Source organism: Coffea arabica, chromosome 8e (genome assembly GCF_036785885.1).
Source record: "Coffea arabica cultivar ET-39 chromosome 8e, Coffea Arabica ET-39 HiFi, whole genome shotgun sequence".
Taxonomy (NCBI): domain Eukaryota; kingdom Viridiplantae; phylum Streptophyta; class Magnoliopsida; order Gentianales; family Rubiaceae; genus Coffea; species Coffea arabica.
Genome location: NC_092324.1, coordinates 47,563,134 through 47,582,716, shown reverse-complemented (window position 1 = coordinate 47,582,716; position 19,583 = coordinate 47,563,134). Strand labels below are relative to the sequence as shown.

At 32.6% G+C, this 19,583-nt stretch overlaps 1 long non-coding RNA gene across 3 annotated transcripts; it reads right to left on the bottom strand.

Annotated features, from left to right (window-relative positions):
• Positions 1-4,970: 4,970 nt before the first annotated feature.
• On the bottom strand, positions 4,971-9,197 carry LOC140012948 (uncharacterized). Of its 3 annotated transcripts, none has more exons than XR_011819980.1 (3): positions 7,491-9,175; positions 6,222-7,189; positions 4,971-5,715 (listed from the first exon to the last, which is right to left on the bottom strand). It is a non-coding gene; the product is annotated as an uncharacterized lncRNA (long non-coding RNA). The 3 variants fall into 3 exon arrangements; XR_011819979.1 differs by having other exon boundaries at positions 4,971-7,189; positions 7,491-7,680; positions 7,905-9,151; XR_011819978.1 differs by having other exon boundaries at positions 4,971-7,189; positions 7,491-9,197.
• Between the last annotated feature and the right edge of the window lie 10,386 nt (positions 9,198-19,583).

Below are 19,583 nucleotides of genomic sequence, written 5' to 3'. Positions count from 1 at the left end.
GTAGGACTACAAGTAAAGGTCAAACGCAATGATAAAAGGAGAGGGAGAGAGGGGAGGGGAGAGGGGGGGGGGTGAAGAACTGCAATGGTGAAGGCACTAAGGAAAGTAGCTGATAGAGAAAATGGCTCCCCAAAATGTAAAACTAGCAAGAATCGAATTGATTCTTCAATGGCACGAATTTACTCTTCCTGTTTCCTAAAGAAAAAGGAGGAGGTCAATATCATGGCTCCTGCTGTGATTGCATGTGATGGTTGCTTAGTATATCCTCGAATGAGATGTTTTTCTTCTTGGATTTTGGTGTTTACTAAGAGGTAATAGGAGGAATCTCACGTCTGAATTTCGATGACTTTTGACTGGTAAATTTAGCCCCATTAATTGGAAGTTAGAACGATGAATTTACTTTAGGTTAGTACTTAGCATTGCTAAGGGCTTGTTTATTACTCTATTTAATGCTGAAAATTAATTCATTGAGAACTTTTTGAATTCAGGATGTTTGGTAACAGAAATATTTTACTACTTAATATGTAATGTACTTAAGTACTGCTTAATTAGTGTATAAACTTTTGAGTGAGAATTTTTCACTGAATTTTTTGAGTTGACTACACATAATATAACTCTCACACATACTCTCTCACAAAATACATACTATATGTTCTCTTTCTGTTCACACATACATGCATTACTTATAATTCCTCCCGCCTTATCTTTCAACCCAATCCTCCTCCCACATATATACAAACATACATACTTAAACACTACATCTAAAGTGTTTCATTATTTTCTCTCCCCCTCTTAAACATGCACATATGCACTTTTCTGTCTATCTAAATACACAAATAAAGGCAATTTTTTAAAAGATAAAAGCATAATATTTCTGCGATATTTCAATTCAGCAATATAATTCAGTTAGTTATCAAACAGATATAACTTAACCAATTTAGCAACTTAATACTTTCAGTACTTAATTTTCATATTTCAACATTCAGATTTCAGACTTCAGTCTCATCAACGGGCCCTAAATCTCGAGCATAGATTTTGAAAACCAAACAATCTAATTCGCAAAAGAAAGTGAGGCAAGGCAAAATTTCTAAACTTGTTACTCACTCTCGAAAGGAAATAAATGATTGAATCCTTCAAACATATTTCGAGTAGTTCTGTGTGTAAACTATGATTTTTGCACTACTAGTTTTATGTCTATAGTAAGCTAAGAAACAGAATTCTGAAAATCAACTGTTAGTGTTGCAAAATTTTGCACTTTGGAAACAAAAACCTTTCTTTGAACAAAGGGCTTATCTTTAAGAACTTGAATCAAACTCTGCTTAAATCAAAACCACTTTAACTGAGAGAATCTCTATACTTGAGAGGATTGATAAACTCACGCCTGAGATTAAATTCTCGTAGCATTAAATTTGCGGGACTCTACTTCAAGGTTGCATTTTCTGTAATGTACTTGTCAATCTGGTCAAACGATCTAGAAGATAAATCAGCTGGCATGAGGAAATTTTCGGACTAAATTATGTTGCCATCGATTGCAAACAAATTGCTTCAACCTGAAATCAATTGGTGGTCCATCTTTTGTCAAAGTGCAAATATTAATGCAGGTAGAAGTTTTGGGATTGCCTTTAAGGGATTTTTAGTAACTACACAAAGAAACTGAACATTAAAGGAAATTGTCCCAAATTTTGTGGCCATTAATGTGACTTATGTTTTAATATTTTAAATCCTTAAACTTTGAGCTAAATTTTTAAAACCATTACCATTAAGGGGCGCTTAATAACTTCATTAAACACTTAAATTTAATAGATTGAGCAGTTTGTTTGTTTGATAACAAAATAGACTCCTAGAAGGAAGGATACGTGGAACTAGGTGCTTGAGTTTAAGTCTGCCTTTCTTTGTGTTCAGGACCTAGATATGTCTGTACATGCAATTGGTAGAGTTGCTTCGATGTATATAGCTAGGTTTATTTGTAAGCCTGTTGCTCAAAACATATTGCCTGATCAATAAAGTTCAAAGTTTACATTAAAAAAAGTTCCCTAACTTATAACAAGAGTAAATACAAGAGTAGAATATATGCCCACTTATGTATATTACTAAATACAAGAGTAAATCTTAATCCTATCACTAAATACTAATTAGTAATTGCTGATTAGCTAAACTAACTATAACTGTACTTGGAGATAAAATTTTAATGGAAGTTAATACATTGGAGTTTAGCTTAACAATTAAATTTGAAATTCTTATTTATTTCAATATTGTTTAGAATTGAGATTATGTGTTAGAACTTAGGATTATCAACTCTTTTCTTTTTTACATCATGTTTGTTTGAGTAAGTTGGTTGATTTTGTTGAAAAACATATGAGATATTATTTTGTTATACCAATTTTTTTAGAGAAAATTAAAATATTTTAACTCACTATTGATTCGCCAATCCAATTTATCAAACTAAGGTTTGGACGTAATCGGATATTGGTTTTAAAAAATCAATTCCCAAGTTATCAATTTTTTTTTTTACCGAATTTTCGATTATCAACCGATGAACACCCATAAACAAAAAGACCAAACTTATTTGATTTTGCATGAACAAAAGGGCAAAAAAAAAAGTGCAATGGCAAGATTAGCAATGTGCAAGAAATATTAGCAAGTCACTTGTCAAGCAATTAGGAAGCCACGTGACGAGTAAGGAGGCAAAGTACTAAAGTTCACTTCTTTCTTATATAATAAGTAGATATACTCTTATTGTGTCTCACGCATACACATTTACTCTCAGCTCTCTCACATACACATAGAGGCACATTCTCACTCTCTCCCTCTCTTATACACAATTACAACGCATACTAACACATGTTGTTTAGCATTCTTTATTTCAAATACTATCTACTTATTATACATAGAGATATCTATTTTTTATCTCAAATACACGTTTGCATACATAAACACATAAACAAATTTTGGTATTAGAATTTCAATTTAACAATATTAATTAGTGATATTTAAAGGAGCTAGTCTAACATAACAGTAAAACAAGATATTGGTATTAAACTATATGATGTACATGTAATAATTTCTTAAAATTTAGTACTTAATTCAGCAGATTACCAAACATTTTGACTTAATAAATTCAGCAAATTAAGATTTCAATTCTTAAATTTCAGTTTTATTAAACACCCTTTTAATCTTTTCGGAAGAGCATTATGATGCTGTACTTCTTCCGCTAGAATGATTCAAATTCATCTCTTCTAACAATGCAAATTAGGGAAACATTTATATAAGTGCTAAAGAAACGGTAAAAGAGAATTTGCTTATAAAACACTAAATAGTTTACAACCATACTTAAATTTTGAGTAGTAATACTGACTAAAGGTCTGTTTGATAACTCTACTTAATGCTGAAAATTAATTCATTCAAAATTTTAAATTCAGCATGTTTTATAACAGAAATGTTTTACCACTTATTGTATTTTTTTTTTTTTGTCGACTGGGGGTATCCCGGTCAATTTGACCAGACTAATCCCCCAGGCTGGAAGAGCCTGCCCCACGGATCCCAGCACGTTAACGGGGAGAGAGTCGAACACGGGACCTGCCCCTAAAGAGGGGACTACGGAACCACTTATTGTATTTAGGACTGCTTAATTTGTATGCAAATTTTTAATGAAAAATTTCACTGAATTTTCTAAATTGATTACACATACTATATTTCTCACATATATAACACACTTTCATACATGTTCTCGTACAAAGTACACATTTGATACACTCTCACACTCAAATTTGCATACCTAAACATCATCTCTAGTTTGTTTCATTATACTCTCTCTCTCTCAGACACACACACACTTCTTTTTCTCTCTAAATACAAAAATAAAGGTAATTCTTTAAAGATAAAAAAATATATAGTATTTTTGCAATATATCAATTCAGCATTATAATGCAGTTAATTATTAAACATATGTAACATAATCAGTTCAGCAACTTAAGACTTCCAATACTTAATTTTTAGATTTTAGAGCTCAAATTTCAGACTCAAAGTCTTATCAAATGAGCCCTTAGGATCAGGTCAATGCACATAGGTATGAGAAACACATTAAGAACCATATCAAATTCTCCATTTTTCACTCTCAAATGTTAGTCCCTTTACCCAGTTTATCAAAAATATCGAAGTTTTAAAACAAGCTAGATGACTGCGTTTCATTTAACTTCACTGCAATACCAGCTTACAGTGTCCTGTCAAATGAAATTTCATGTCAAATTCTTATAAGAAAAAAAAGCTAATTAATTAACCAAGTAATTACAGTTGATGTAATTCTTTTTTTTCATACAATAAATGGTACCTTTCTGGAGAGAAATTAACGAAAGTAGTATTCTAATTTATCAACTTTTTCATGAATCAATCCGGATAGATAGCACCCAGGAGGAGAGTTGACTCAATACATAAATTTCATGTTTCATGTTACGGAATTTTAACTAGTTACTAATTATCATCACGAATAAATGTGTTATTAATGTCACCATTAGACTCACTAAATCAACAATACTCAACATGTTCTGATCAGTTTCATTCAGAAGTTGAATTCATCCATGTGAATTTGTTTGTTTGGCTATGGACAGATATGGCTGTGTGAAAGTGAGGCATAAAAATATGAATATCATTGTTGCTGTGTGTGCTTTAACTAAAAGACTTAAACATGTTTTGTTTCATTTCATATCAATTTATCAATGTGTTTCATCTAAGATTAGTTGCAAAAATCTATTAGTTTTAATGGACAAAACAAAGAATGTCTAATCATCTTCTGTAGTCATGCCTTGCAGAATCCCAGAGAAAGTAGTAAAAAATGACTTCCTCCTGCATAAGGGTAGGAAACATCTGCAAATCTGATAGATGACAGTGGCATCAGTGTACCAAGACAAATTGCATACCTAATTCTTGATCCTTATGTAATTAAAACATCACAACCAACTGATTAAGATAAAGAATTTTCCCAACGAACGAAAGCACTATCAAAATATATTTATTTAGAAAAAGATGCATCTCATTTTCTAGGAAAGGAATCAAAGTTCGATGATCCAGCCGTGCACAGGACCATGCAGTTGCAGTTGGCTTCAATTGATATAAGATTGATGAAAAGATTAAACTGCAGCTCCACCACGTTATAGCCACATTAGAAGAGAGTATACATCGCATCTGAAAAGATGAATATGGTCCCCTAACTGGATGACAGATCCCTAAACCAGAACTGAGCTTATTTTAACAGATTCTGCAGCAGCTAAAAGGGCACCATCGATTTGTTTGCATGTGGGCTAGCATCATGACACCTTCACTCGTTTATGAGCAACAAATACAACAATTATTTTCCTAATGGTAAGAATATCTCATTATCAAGGACTACATCACTGGGAACCCATTACATTCACGAGATCATGCCATTTCCTTTTTCTCCAAGCGGGGGATATCCTTTCTGCCTTGGTACATTATTTTGCTTTTTATGAAAGGGCTCTTTCACCAGACAAAGAAGGTTATTAGAACCTAGCAAATAGTTTTATGGAAAAGGTATCACGAGCTGGTTCCTACTTATATCAAGCAAAAGATGGAACCTGTTTGTCCAGATTGTCTTTTCCAATTCACAACATCTTTATACTCCAAACACAAAGTGTGAATGAAAATCTTTCAATTGCTCTTCAATGTCTCATGGGACAATGGAAATTCTACTCCCAATTATACCTATTCCAAGGCATAGATATATATCAGCCTTGAGCATGAGATATGGATACAAACCTATTTCAGTGCGTGACCGCAAGTGAGCATACAATGTGGAGATATATATCAAGGAAATTAAGGATGTACTCATGAATTGTAACAAGAAACCTAGGAAACAAAAAAAAGTTATTAATAGAAAAAGCACATTTAAGCGAAATGTTTTTGATAGTTACAGTATTTGACAAACAACTCCACCATTAACATACAAGATTTAGGACGCGCTAGACAAAAGAAATGGCCAAACTCACATAAATTGGGCACTTCACTTTGGCTATAGTAGTATGGTCAACAAACAAAATAGTACTGGTGCATTGTATTATTATCTATGCAGTCAAACCTCTCATCACTTCAGGATCATAAGAAACCTAATTGTCCATGCATATTCCAACTTCTTTATCATCATACCATAATGCTAAGTGTATCATGATGAAATTACTATCTTTGCAAGCATGAGAAGAAAAAAGAACAACCAAGTTTCGATTTTTCCCTCAAAGCCGAAATCTGAATAGTGGAATGGCCTGAGAGAGGATAGCAAGTTGGTGAGATAATCAGCCCTCCAAAGTATGCGTCGCTGGCAATCTTATCCAAAAAAAAATTTCGGATTTATCTGAGCATGCTTCAATTGGAAAGTGAAGCCTGCCAGAGGTACCAACAAAATTGCGGCATCGATATTGCAACACCTAATTAAGTGGGGTTGGAGCCATATCTGGTCAGATAAACCAAATTTCCAAGAAAACGAAAGTAGCTAAGTCTCTAAGAAACAACTTGTAACCCGAGCTTTATGGCTTGATGAGTACTATATTATTTGCAAATCTTTAGAACATGAAATAGTACTAAAAACCATGAAAATACTAGTTTGTGTCACAATTAATCTATTTCAAGCCACAATGAAGTACCCAATAAGGTAATATGTGCAAGTGCTAGCTTATGCTAGCTAGCAAAAAGATTTGTGATGAAATGAAGTATTGGAGAAAGGTTGAAACTTGAAAGACATAAGATCAATACTTAACTAGGCTTGATTACATCAGAGAGAGAGAGAGAGAGAGAACAAAAAATGGAATATGGTCAGCTCAGGTTAGACAAAATGAATTTGACAAACGTGGAAACTACTTGTAGGAACCAACTTCAATCAAATGAAAATGACCGAATAACTTGGATTAGGACAAAATGATGCTAGTGTACTGTAAATTAATTCCGTTGGCTAATCGGGGTGCTAGTACTATCGCTTAATTGTACCACAAGATAGTACAAAAACAAGAAAAAGGGAAGAAATCATTTTCCAAACGCATACATCATCCCACTACCAAGTACCATCAGATCAAAATGCAACCCCACAATTAAAGGCACGTACCGAGTCAATTTTATCTGCGGAAAGGGCTATCACCTTGGCGTTTAGCGTTTGTGCTTTATCCTTTTTGGGTCCATGATGAATGCACCGCTGCACCAGTAGGGAACAGACACAAGAAACATTAGTCTTTTTCCCCGATTTGGAGTCAAGTACCAAAGAAAGATTGATAACTACAAGATTTAATTGCACAATAATAGCAATAAACTGACTCCTGACTCCTGAATACATATCTCGGACATCCCTATCCGTGATTTATTGACCTAAAAATTAGTACTGTCATTGGAACAAATTAGCAGCATATGAGGTGAAAATTGTACTTTACTCCAATTTAGTCAACCGCAACGGATTCAACTTACATGAAAGTACTCATCGAATTTAGCAAAGGGCTCACCTTTCTGTTGTACTATATTCAACCGACCTCACCTACTGGAGAAGCTAAAAGTTGTTCTGCAGCCGACGTCCGGGAGGGATCACGTATCCTCATCTGATGGAAAACCCTTTTATCTTTCCAACACAAAAAGCATCTTATCTTCGTCGCCGCTCTCTACCACTGACTCCCGAGCCGAACAAAGTCAACTTTCCTGGATGGATGTGTTCATTAAGGAGAAAGAAAAACTCCATGAACATCAATTCCAGCAGCAGATAACGAATCAAAAGAATCGAATACATGCAAAAAGGAGAGAGAGAAGAGGTGCGGGGTGACAGATAGAGAGTGAGCACGCATAGCTTCAAGCACGGGGACACAATTAATCATGCAAGAAAACCAACCATGTGTGCTCACTCTCTTCTGTCACCACCCCCTTACCCAATGAAACTCAAAACCCTTGTAGATTTACTCCAGAAGACTATCCTCTGCAACCATCCCAGATGGAAATCAAGAAATTTTAACCAAACCCTTTGTGAGATTTAGCCCAGAAAACTCAGTCTGGAAATTTCCCAGATGGAAACAGGCTGGTTATGAGTGAGCCAGTGAAGGGGAGTTTTTTAGTTTTTACTCCTACTTCTTCCTACTCTCTGGAAGGTTGGAAACCCTAATTCTGGGTAGGAATAAATACCCCCGGAGGGAGGAAGGGGAGAGGAGTAGACAGTACTAGCAAATATTGGGCAGTGGAGAGTACTGTTCCATTAGAAAAGGAGGAGGGCTTTTGATTTGATGTGCGAGGATCTGAAGGGAAGGCTGTGGTTTATATAGGATGGGAGGGGAGCTAGATTCCGTTACGTATGGAATAAATGTAGGTTTATCTTTTATGGGCCTCTCCTAATTTTATATTTCCAGCTTCCCAGAGATCTTGGTGAGAGAGATGGATTAATACTGGTGAGAGAGGAGGAAAGAGAGAAAGAGGAGAAGACACGCTGGTCAAAACATCAGTAGTGCTATTCTGTTCTGTTCTGTCCTGTTTTCTTGTGTTACGTTATCTTTAAGGGTTAGATGGATACAAATCCAAGAGCAGTCCAACCATATTTCATTAATTCGACCATAACTACTAATACTACAGCACTACTGCTCCTGCTCAAGTGCTCATACCAAGGCATCTAGTAATTCTAAATCCCCCACCATCCAATCTCATCTTTTTACAGTTTTACTTCCATTTGTAGTATCTTTCATCTTCCCAAAATCAAAAGCATTTCTGTCTACACCTGTGCTTATCGAACTTCCCTTGAGGAAAGTTTTGCAGTTTTTTAAGAAAAGGGAAGGATGGCGAGATTTTCCTAATTAAGTGTAATTAAGTATTCTGATTTCATGACCAAGAGATAGAGTGATAGACTACCCCACTCATTCACATTCACTATGATCTATGAAATCTGATTCCCACCGTGAACATAGTTGTAAAGGCAACCATTGATTACTGCAAAAGCATGAAATTTGGATCATAATTCTTATCATATGGTTTTTTTTTTCTTTTCTTTTCTTCTCCCTTTTTGATTGCTAGAAGAAATGGGCAACCAGCTTTAGCTACCTTCATTAATTGTGAATTTTTCCCTTTCGTAGTGGGGTGTACAACTCTTGATTGGAGGTATAAGATGTTGACGACTTTGAAACTAACTGGTGTTCTAGGCTAAAGGATTATAACACTCTTCCAAATAAACAAAATCCTACAATTACTTGCAGCTCTCACTAATATAACTAAATATTGCTTACTAAACATTCTAAATCTCAACTCTAAAAAGATAAAGCTAAATGGATATCCTCAAAATTAGCTTAGTTTCTATGAAATTTTTGTATGGTTTAATTCGAAGTTTAAATTTGTTACTGTATGGTTCATATGCTGTATTTTGATTCTGAACTCCATATTTTAGACACAATTAAGGGTTGTTTTTTCTTAAAAACATCATTTTGTTGTAAAATATTTTGTTATGCTTCTGAATCTTCTTTTGAGTACGTTAGTGAACTAGCAATGTTCTGTCTATTTAATTGAAATTACACATTGTAGGATTGCGTAAATTTAGGTAAAAAGACAATTTAGATCTTAGAGGACTGTGGATTGGCCTATATTCAAACATGAAAAGGAAAATAAAAACAGATCATAATTTGTATATGGTCCTACCATATGCAAAATAGGATAGAGTGAAGATTTTTTTTTTCTTTTTAAAAAATAATGAATATTTTAATCACTACTCCACCAACCCTACTTATCACAATTTTGCTAGCTCTAATCCAATGCACCAGTTCAATAAAATTATATTGCATACCCTAATCCTATTCAATCGATTAATAGGTGATCAATTAACCTGTAAAATAGAATGGAATACATAGGAAAACCTAACCCTTTTATATTGAAGGGAAAAAAAGTGAATTAGATTAACAAAGAAAATAGTTAAAAAATATGCCCAAGTCAAATATGAGTATTCAATCATAAACTCTAGAAATCCACCAATAGAATACATAATTAAAACATTACAAATCAAAACACATTCTATAAAAAAAACACTTATTATTCCAAACGTCTATTTTTGTCTTCTTCACTTCTTAAAAGCTATCAGCTCATTGTTCAATAGTGATGATGGGTTCCTCCACAGCCAAATATGAAAGTTTTAAAATTTTGAAAAACAAAAATTAGTAGATTGAAGAAGAACATTAAGAAAACTAGTGAAGAAAAACATAGATTTTATGAGCAAGGAAAAATAAATTTGGGGCAAAGAGAGCGATATAGGAATGGAGTATATGAGGTCAACGTAGTGATTGAGAAAAGGTGCAGAGGAGTTAGGATTATCCGATTAAGTGTATAAGTCGTAAATAAAAATATGTATGTTTAATAGGTTTCCTAATCTAATTTACTAGAAAATGCTAAATAATTATGAATTAAATTATGAGTAGTAATTACTTTAAGCAATCCTACACATATATAGGTTCGGGTAATTCTAATTTATAAAAAATAAAAAATCATACCCTAGCCTTTTTTTTTTGCATTTACAAAATTTTTCTATTTGTCAAATTTTACCAGCTAGGTTTTTTTTTTTTGCAGTTATCCTTTTTTTTGTGGTTCTTTTGTTTTTCTTCTAACACTACTACTAGTTGCATGTCTGATTAGGCTTGGTTTTGATAAAGGGAACAAAATTGAAGATGAATCAAATAGTGACGTTTGACAGACTTTGTGTAAGAGAAATCAGAGCCAAAAAAAATAAAATTCATGGATTTGAATCCCATAAGATGCCACATACTTCTCTTCCAAACAAACGAGAAGAAATAAAAAAACAATTATATTGTAGATTTACTCGTTTATATTCAATTCTTATTGATCGAAAAAAGGTGGAACACTGATGACTAAATGTGGAACTCACTACTTAGCAAGCCTTTTCGACCAATACGAATGCTCCAAATAAAATTATAGAATTCACTAATTTCACATTAAATCCAATTCAAATAAGATTGTAAGACCTTTATTTGTCTAATTGACATTATTTTATTAGTTAAAAACTAACTACTAGACTTGTCAAGTATTAGTTCTGATCATGATAAAATGCATTCATTGCAGCCAAAGGAAATAGCTAAATTTGGGTTAGCTAGGAGATATATAAGAATGCTATCGGAAAAGCTAATATAGAAAGCTAAAAACCTAAAAGTTGCATGTCAATGAACATTGCAATATTTCACAGAGCACCTGTAAAACACTGATAAGACTTCATCATGTTTCGCTTTTCTTCTATCCAATCATCAAAGTTTTGCCACCTTTGGCCCTACACTAAACTTACACAATCATATTATCAGAGTATGTAGTTAGTGAAACATACATAAATATATATATGTAAATATTTGTATATGTGTGTGTGTGTTTGTGTATATATATATATATATGGTGAATAGAGTATGTGGTCATACGATGTTCCAATTAAAACTTAAGTGGTGCCATCACCTAGGTCAAGTGGTGGGAACAATTGACAACATACTCTCATAATATGATTGTGTAAGTTCATTGTAAGTCGAAAGGTTGCAAAACTTTGATGATGGAAGAAAAGTTATGTGGAAAAAATGAAGTGCAAGAAGATGAGGTAAATGAAAATAAAAATGACTTTCCTATAATTAGTAATATATATTTTTTTTTAATTTATTTTTTCTGCCAACTAGACATGCACAAAAGGAAAAATAACTAACTTATCTTTACTTTTCTATAGCTATCTTTGCAACCAAACATTACCTTAGTATCTATTTGAATAGAGGAAAAGTCATCTGAGAAAGTGAAATTTGGGAAAGCGTGGTAAAGGAAAATAAAAAATCTTTTAGAAAAACGTTTGTTTACCAAAAAAATTGAGAGAAAATTAGAAGTTAGTGATACTTAGTTGTAGTTCTTAAAATTTTTGCTTCTAAATAACCATTTTTTTCTCAAAATTCTACAAAATTTTTACAAGACACAAAGTGCAGGAAAATTTTCTTATTTTCTTGCTAAGCAAACACACACACACAAATAATCATAACTAGTGCTAAATGCACACTCAATGTGTGTGTAATAAAAAAATACATATCATATATGGTTATATATTTTATATAAAATTTTTATTTGCTTCATCTTTTAAATCTTTTTCATAAAATAAATTTGTGTTGGTAAATTATAATGATTAGGAATAGTTATGTTGAAAACATATGTTTTAATAGTTTTAAGTTAAAATTAGTTATAGATAGTTATCTTGATAACATATGTATAAATAAAAGTAGTTTTATAAGGACAAAAATGGAAGTTCATATAGTGACTTTTAATGCTCACCTCAAACCCCTTTCCTCCTCTGTAGAGGTGTCAAAATGGATGACTTTGGGCGGGTTTGGGTTGGGTAAAATGGGTAATGGGTATAAGTGAGTCAACCCATTTATATCCATTTAATTAGATGGGTATAAATGGGTAAATCAAAAAATGAATTGGGTAACCCAATTGCTCATTTATAACCCATTTATTTTAACTTTTGTAAACTCATTTAAATTCATTTTTGCAAACTAAGTTATCAATTTATACCACTCTTTGCACCCATCATTAGTTTTAAATATTTACTTATAATGTTCAATAAGCCTAATTATCAATTTTTTTCCTATCCGTACTTTATGTCGCAAAATTACATGCTATTTAATAATTGAATAATAAGAATATAAAACTAAGCACGATAAAAGTTAACATAAAAACTTAATCCAAAAATTTTGAACCCCTATCATTTTTTTCATGTATAAATTTAAAATTTGATTTTGGAAAGATAGGAAAAGAGGTTAAAACTTATCATAAATTAGTAATGCTGAAAAATGAGCAAGTTAACAAACTAAGAGAAAATAAAATGATTAGATAAAACCAACAAATAATAATAATAATGAAACAAAAGTAGTTAACATCATGACAAAATGAAAATTTTGAAAAAAAAAAAAGGGTGAGGAAAGAGAGGAAACTTGGAGACAGACAATTTTAAATGGGTTAATTGAGTTTGATGGGTTACCCATTTATACCCATATGCAAAAATTTAAGATACTCATACCCATTTATTCATGGACGGGTATGGGTACATTTAATTAAATGGGTTGATTTGCCACCAATACGCCTCTGCGTTTATATATAGTATACTATAGATAATTAACTTTCCTTTACATTGCCACACTTTTCCTTGCAAGTTGCAAACAAATACTACCTTAGAATTTATAGTCACATGATATTTTTCAACTTAATTGTCCAACAACCCAAGATTCAAAGGAAAATGCTATAATCCCTTTGGATATGATACCTGATTTTAGAATTTGGCTCATCTCCAATAGATTTCGTCTCTATTTTTCACAATACATATCTGGATGTATGACACGTGTTTTTATTTATTATCAAGGATTAGGATTTGGAGAGAGAATCCATTGGAGAAAAACCAAATCCATTATTCTAATGCACTTATATCCTGACATATCATATAGTAATTTAAATTCTCGAAATAACATAAGGATTGATAATTTTTATTCTATATCCAACAGTAAATTTAATTTTATCGGTACAATACATACAAGAGACTTCAGAAGTCCCCACATTCAATAGGCTTTTCCCTTTTCTTTTTTCGGGCAATAATGTATAACTTTACTTTTGCTGGGCTTGATGAGTAACAATCTGGGTGCATAAATCTATAATTCATGGAACCAAAGATCTTGCACAAGATTTTTTTTTTTTTAAAACCTTGGCCACAATTAACGTTCTACGGGTGAATCACTATGAGATTATAAAAAGAAGGGAAAAAGTTTACTTCACTCAATTGGTTAACAGATTAAATGATGTGAACTAACAACGTACTATGTCAATCGAAAAATTTTCTCGCAGGCTTAGAGATTATGAATCATTGTGAATGGCATTTTGCTGATTATGCGAAATGAAGACAAACTTATATATTGTGTATCTCTAAATCGTAAGTTATATATTACCTCATGTCCTCAACTATGAAAGTGTTAAAAAAAAAATCTCAAAAAGAGTGTATTAATTTCCCTCCCTCTGTGCTTAATGCTAGTGACTTAAACGAATAAAAATTCTTCTTGCTTTACCCCCATAGAAAAAAAAAAAAAAGAAAAGGATAACAGTATTTTGGGACTACTCAAGTTTACTTTCCAAAGTTTGTCCTGGAAAAAATTTCCACTCAAAACTTTCCAATTATTACAGACTAATCAAGTTACTAATCACTAATGGTGTAAATTTAATCACATGAACGAGAAACACCACATGAGTAGACGCCTTCCAGAATTGAAAATGGAAGTTATCCAGGTTTTTTTTTTTTTTTTTTTTTTTTTGGGCAAAGCCCCAAATTGGGGTAGGGATGCCAACCCCTAATTTATTTATATCGAAAAAAGAAATACAGCGAATTAGAGGGGGACCAAACCTGACCTCTGTTGAAGTAAAAAAGAAAGACAGTTATGGATCAAACATATAAAAGAACCAATATGACTAAAACACATAACAGATCAATCGAACGAAATCATCCATATGAGGGTGCCCCACATGTTATCCAGGTTAAAACATGACACAAATGATGAAGAGATGTTTTTATTTTTTATTTTCTATTTTTTTAGTGATGGAAGTCTTGAGTTTTTATTAAATAATTCTCAAAGAGTGCAAGCATTAGAGCAGGCTGAAGAAAAGTTGGAGCAATATGCTGCCCTATTAATTCATATCTACAAAATCGTAATGAGTTTTTCTTGCCCAATAGGTACTCGTTAACACATTTGAAATTTACTTAATTTAACATATATATACATATATTAATAATTATTACCATCCCTTACATTTATATACTTTTCCTATTTAATCTTACTTACCATCCATTATATTTATTTACTTTTCATAATTAATTTTGCATTTCTAAAAATATGACACCTGAAATATATCTTAGCGTTAGACAAACCCAATCTTAATTAAACGAAAGAGTAATCTAGATATACTAAAGCAAAATAGAAATTTTCTCCAAAGTTAATTTTTTTAACTCAAAATTTATAGGCCTCATATCAAATTCAAAGATATGGAATTCTGTTTGGCAAGAACGGAAAAAATTTAATCAGCCATTTAGTCAAAAGATTAGGTTGCAAACTTCACAAGAATGTAAAAAAGTTTGACCAAAATAAAAAGAGAAAAGAAAAGAAGTATTTTATGTTTCTGAACTTGGGATGAAAAATCTGCATCAACAGTGGTCCCAAACTCCAGTCCTTGTTTTTTTGCTACCAACTAATTTGACTGTGTCAATCTTTTGAGGAATAATAGTTAAGCTTCCAAGTAACAATGCACTGCTAATACTTAGATGCATGCTCACTTAAATCCTAAAATTTGGAAACTCATTATATTTATGTCGTTTTCTTTTCCATAATAACTTGCACAAAATGGACACTTTTTGCATAATGGATTTTCTGTAGTTCGGATTGTTGTAGATTGTTGTAATTGAGTAGGTTCTTGTGTACAATTTTTTTTTTTACAATAGCATGTTTAGATCAAGCCAAATAACATGAATTTAAATTTGAAATTCAAATCATGCAAATATAACATACATCTATAGCTGATAATGTAAAAAAATTATTACACTGTCAGTGCATAAAAAGTTAAATCAGTAATTTTATAATCATTAACGAATCATGGCTCCTCTCCCAAGTCCTATCAAGTTTCAAATTCCCCAATTGTTGTTCTTCACTTTTTTAGCCAGTGCTGGATATATGCTTCTTGAGCTAGCATGGATTTGATTCCAATTGAAAAGCACGTCAGAATTTGAGTTTTTGGAGCTACATTTAGTTTCTGATTTAAGAAAATCAATATTTTGATATTCTCAACTAATTTTTCTTTCAAATTTTGACTTTTTTTTAATTAAAACCCAAGAAAAAACTTGAGTCAAAAGCTACAAAAATACTTGTGATTTTAGATTTTGATTTTAGTTTTTCAAAAAATCAGTTGAGAACAAGTCAGTGCATCCCTATAGTTGTATCTACACATGTTATGCTGCAGATATTCCTTTGTTTATATGCATGCATTGGTGATGAAGAAAGGAAGAAGTCAAGGGCATTGAACTGAAAAGAAACAGAGAATCATGAGGGAAGGGCCCCTTTCTTTGGACAAAGATAAAGAAAAAGAATTAAAGATAAAGGCATATAATTATTTATAAATTGATGAACCAATGAAAGTTGAACAGGGCCTCAACCGCATGAACCCACGCCAAGATCTTCTACGGCGCTAAAGCAGCTTAAAGTATATATGCTTTGTATAAATTACCTGTAATTAGTGCAAAAGAATCATTCACATTAATGCTAGCTCGAAATAATCAGTACAAAAGCGTGATTTGCAGGACGTCACACCCTGTATAGATTGTGGTTCGATTTAGTAAACCGTGATTGGGACTATAAAATATAGCTAAAGTCTTATTAATCAATAAAGAAACCCTTAAATCCCTTAGTTGTTAGAGCATAAGCATTTCTTTAATCATGCATGCGTGCCATATAAGGTAAGGATTACATCATTTGGGGAGCACATCAATTAAGATCTTCGTTTGGGGACAAATTGACATTGTTCTTAGTGTTCGTGTCTCATGGCTTTTGCTGCTTGGATAATTATATTTAATGAGTAGGGTTTGTCTTAGCTTCTTAGGCTGAGGAGTTATCAACTTCACTAGGGAGATCTTTTAATTTTTTTTTTAAGGTAATTAAGGAATCTGACTATGTGGAATGTATTTCATGTTTAGTTCAGTGGTGGGAGAATGACTTTGTGACGATGATCATCCAATTTTCAAGCATCATTTCATTCTCTTCTATCCACTTTACATGTGTTTAATTTGCTGTTGTTACTAGTTGAAAAATCTTCTTTACGAGCCTAATTAAAGGGCCCTTTGCTAGCTATTTGAGTAATTAATTTCTTTTTGATATGATCAGTTGTCAAGTAGGTGTGTATTGTAGGCCTCCATAGTAAAATCAAATGAGGAGCCTCACAGTTGAATGTTTAACTAGGGCTTTCGTTAACGAGTGCTCGTTCATGACTGCAATTACCAAAGCAGCCATAGCCTTTGAAATGCCTTGAAAATGTGAAAAGCGGTAAGTCTATGTGTAGAGTGGAATGATTTTGCGATAACTAAGCAGTTTTTAGTTACAAACTTATATGTGCCACTCAATTGTTTCTTCTGGTCGGAGATGTATGGTTATGTGGTTGTAGAATGGAATTACTTAAAATTAAATCCCAAATATACAACCGCAAAGCTGCCCAACAAACTAATTTCATGGCAAAAGGTCCACATAATTAAGTAGGCACATCGCAAGACACAATTTCTTGTCAAAAAAGCATGACAATCATCGTGATTAAATGATTGAACGATACTACTTAGGGTTGCGCGAGGAATTAATTAGCAAAGCTATAAGGTCTAATCACCAAATCTAGTTAGCAAGTAATAGTAGAAGTACTTGCTAACTGATCCCCAAAGCAGTCTTGCTAATACTCTCGCTGCAATGATGACAAGGAGTGGATACAAAAGAATGATTAAAAATACTTTCCCTTTACGGAAGTGGGAATTTCTTTACGATGGAGTTGAATTCTCTGGACTTTCCCTTTTCAGGAGTGGAGGATGAGAAGATTGCTTACATACAACTGCACGAGTTGGATTCTCTTCTTTCATGTTACAATGATCTGAAACATTTTTTTGGTTAAAATATCCAAAATGGGCATCCACTAGGACTATTGATGATAAGCATCTTCTAGCAAATGAATCTGTGAATGGCTGGTTAATAGTCCATATGGCTTACTGATTGGTCTGCCATGTTCTCACCCTATCTTCTTTCTTCCTTTCTTCCTTCTTTGACAAAGAGGCATTATAGATTAACTTTTTGGTGGCTTTGCCCTATCCACATATAAATGTTCTATTTATTTTTAACTTGTTCCCTAGTTTGTAATGTTCATACATAGTTGACTATGTACCTCCTACATGCTGAGATTGTTTCTACGATCAAATCAGACTGATAGAGATACCTATGGAAGCTCTTAATACGTTAATTTGCTTTCCTCACAACAGTTGAAATAGTCGAAAATAATTGAGAGTGAAATGGAGGGGGGATGGCGGGGTCCGGGAGATTCTCTATTTTCTTCTTGTTCTCTAACGCGTGAATAAGATCGATGTATTTCAGCCATTGGGATTGTACTGGTATATGATAGATAGGTTTGGAAAGAACTCCAAGGGAAGTTGAAGCATCTAGTTTAGTTCTCACCAATAATTGTTAGGTCAAGTAATAAGAAACTTCATGATCTTGTAAGCAAGGTTTCATGGTCGAATCTTGTGAATAGAAAAAACACGTTGGAAGAGCCATTCTCCTAAAAGGGATTTAACAGTGCTCGATTCCAAGTTAATATGCTCTAAATCGATAGATTTATATGAAAAAAAATTTCTAGTTTAGTTCTCACATGTCAACGTTAAGAGCCCGTTTTTTATCCAGCGTGACTCTAGAAACATAGAAGAAAAGCAATTGAAGCCTAAAATTAATTGCTATCCATGTTGTGGCAGGATAATCTCAATTTCGTAAAATTGATAGAAAGAATAAATCTATTTCTTTTTAAGTAGGAAGAAGAAATCTTAGTGAGAAAATAAGGATAAATCCTTTTGAATTTAGTATAAGCAAATAGGAGCCTTCTTTTATTGTTGTTGTGAATAAAAAAGGAAAAGAAAATTAACCCTAAAAATTTTCACATGAAATACCATTATCTATAATAGAAGAAGCGTTCTCCTGAAATATAATTTTCATGCTGTATTAATTTATTATGTGAACATCCATCCTTTATTCACCCTTCATTGAATTGAAAATTGTGTGTACATTCATGATCACGATAAGGATGTAAAATTGTTTAACTTGTAATCATGATGGGAAGAAAAAAGGGAAAAAGCTTACTTCTCCTAAACAAACATATAAAGAATTCATATTGTAATTTTCAAAAGAGAACCTAAAGATTTATGCAGATAGACAAATACAATTCAAATTGGCATGCAGGTTGAGTTTGTCCAAGTAACTTGTATTTAGTAATAAGGTTTTGACTTCTCTTGCCTATGGAGATTCTTTGATCTTTATTCTTTTCCTTTTGAAAAAGACACTCAAAGAGAAACAATTGCTTTATATTCTTTTTTTTAGATAGAAAACATTGAGAACGTTGAATCTAATGGTCCATTAAAAATGGGGATAATTTCACAAACCTCCCCTGAGGATTCTAATAATTACAGAGAGCTTCCCTTAAGTTTTAAAAATTACATATACCTCCCCTATTTTTATTGTTTAATAACAATGTAGATCCAACAAGTTAAATTTTCTTTCAAAACTCCTAAATTGCCCTGTATACAAAACTAAGAAAGAAAAATATAGTATACGCAATTATTTTCTTCCATACTTTGCATAAATCAAAAAGTGTAATTCTTAACAACCATCCAAATATAAGATCTAAAATCACGTAGCCGTCCAAAAAATCACAAATTACATATACATTATGTCGCGCCCCACTTTTTTTGGAAAAAATAAAATAATTGTTTGAGTTAGGGTGTACCAAGTCACCCAAAA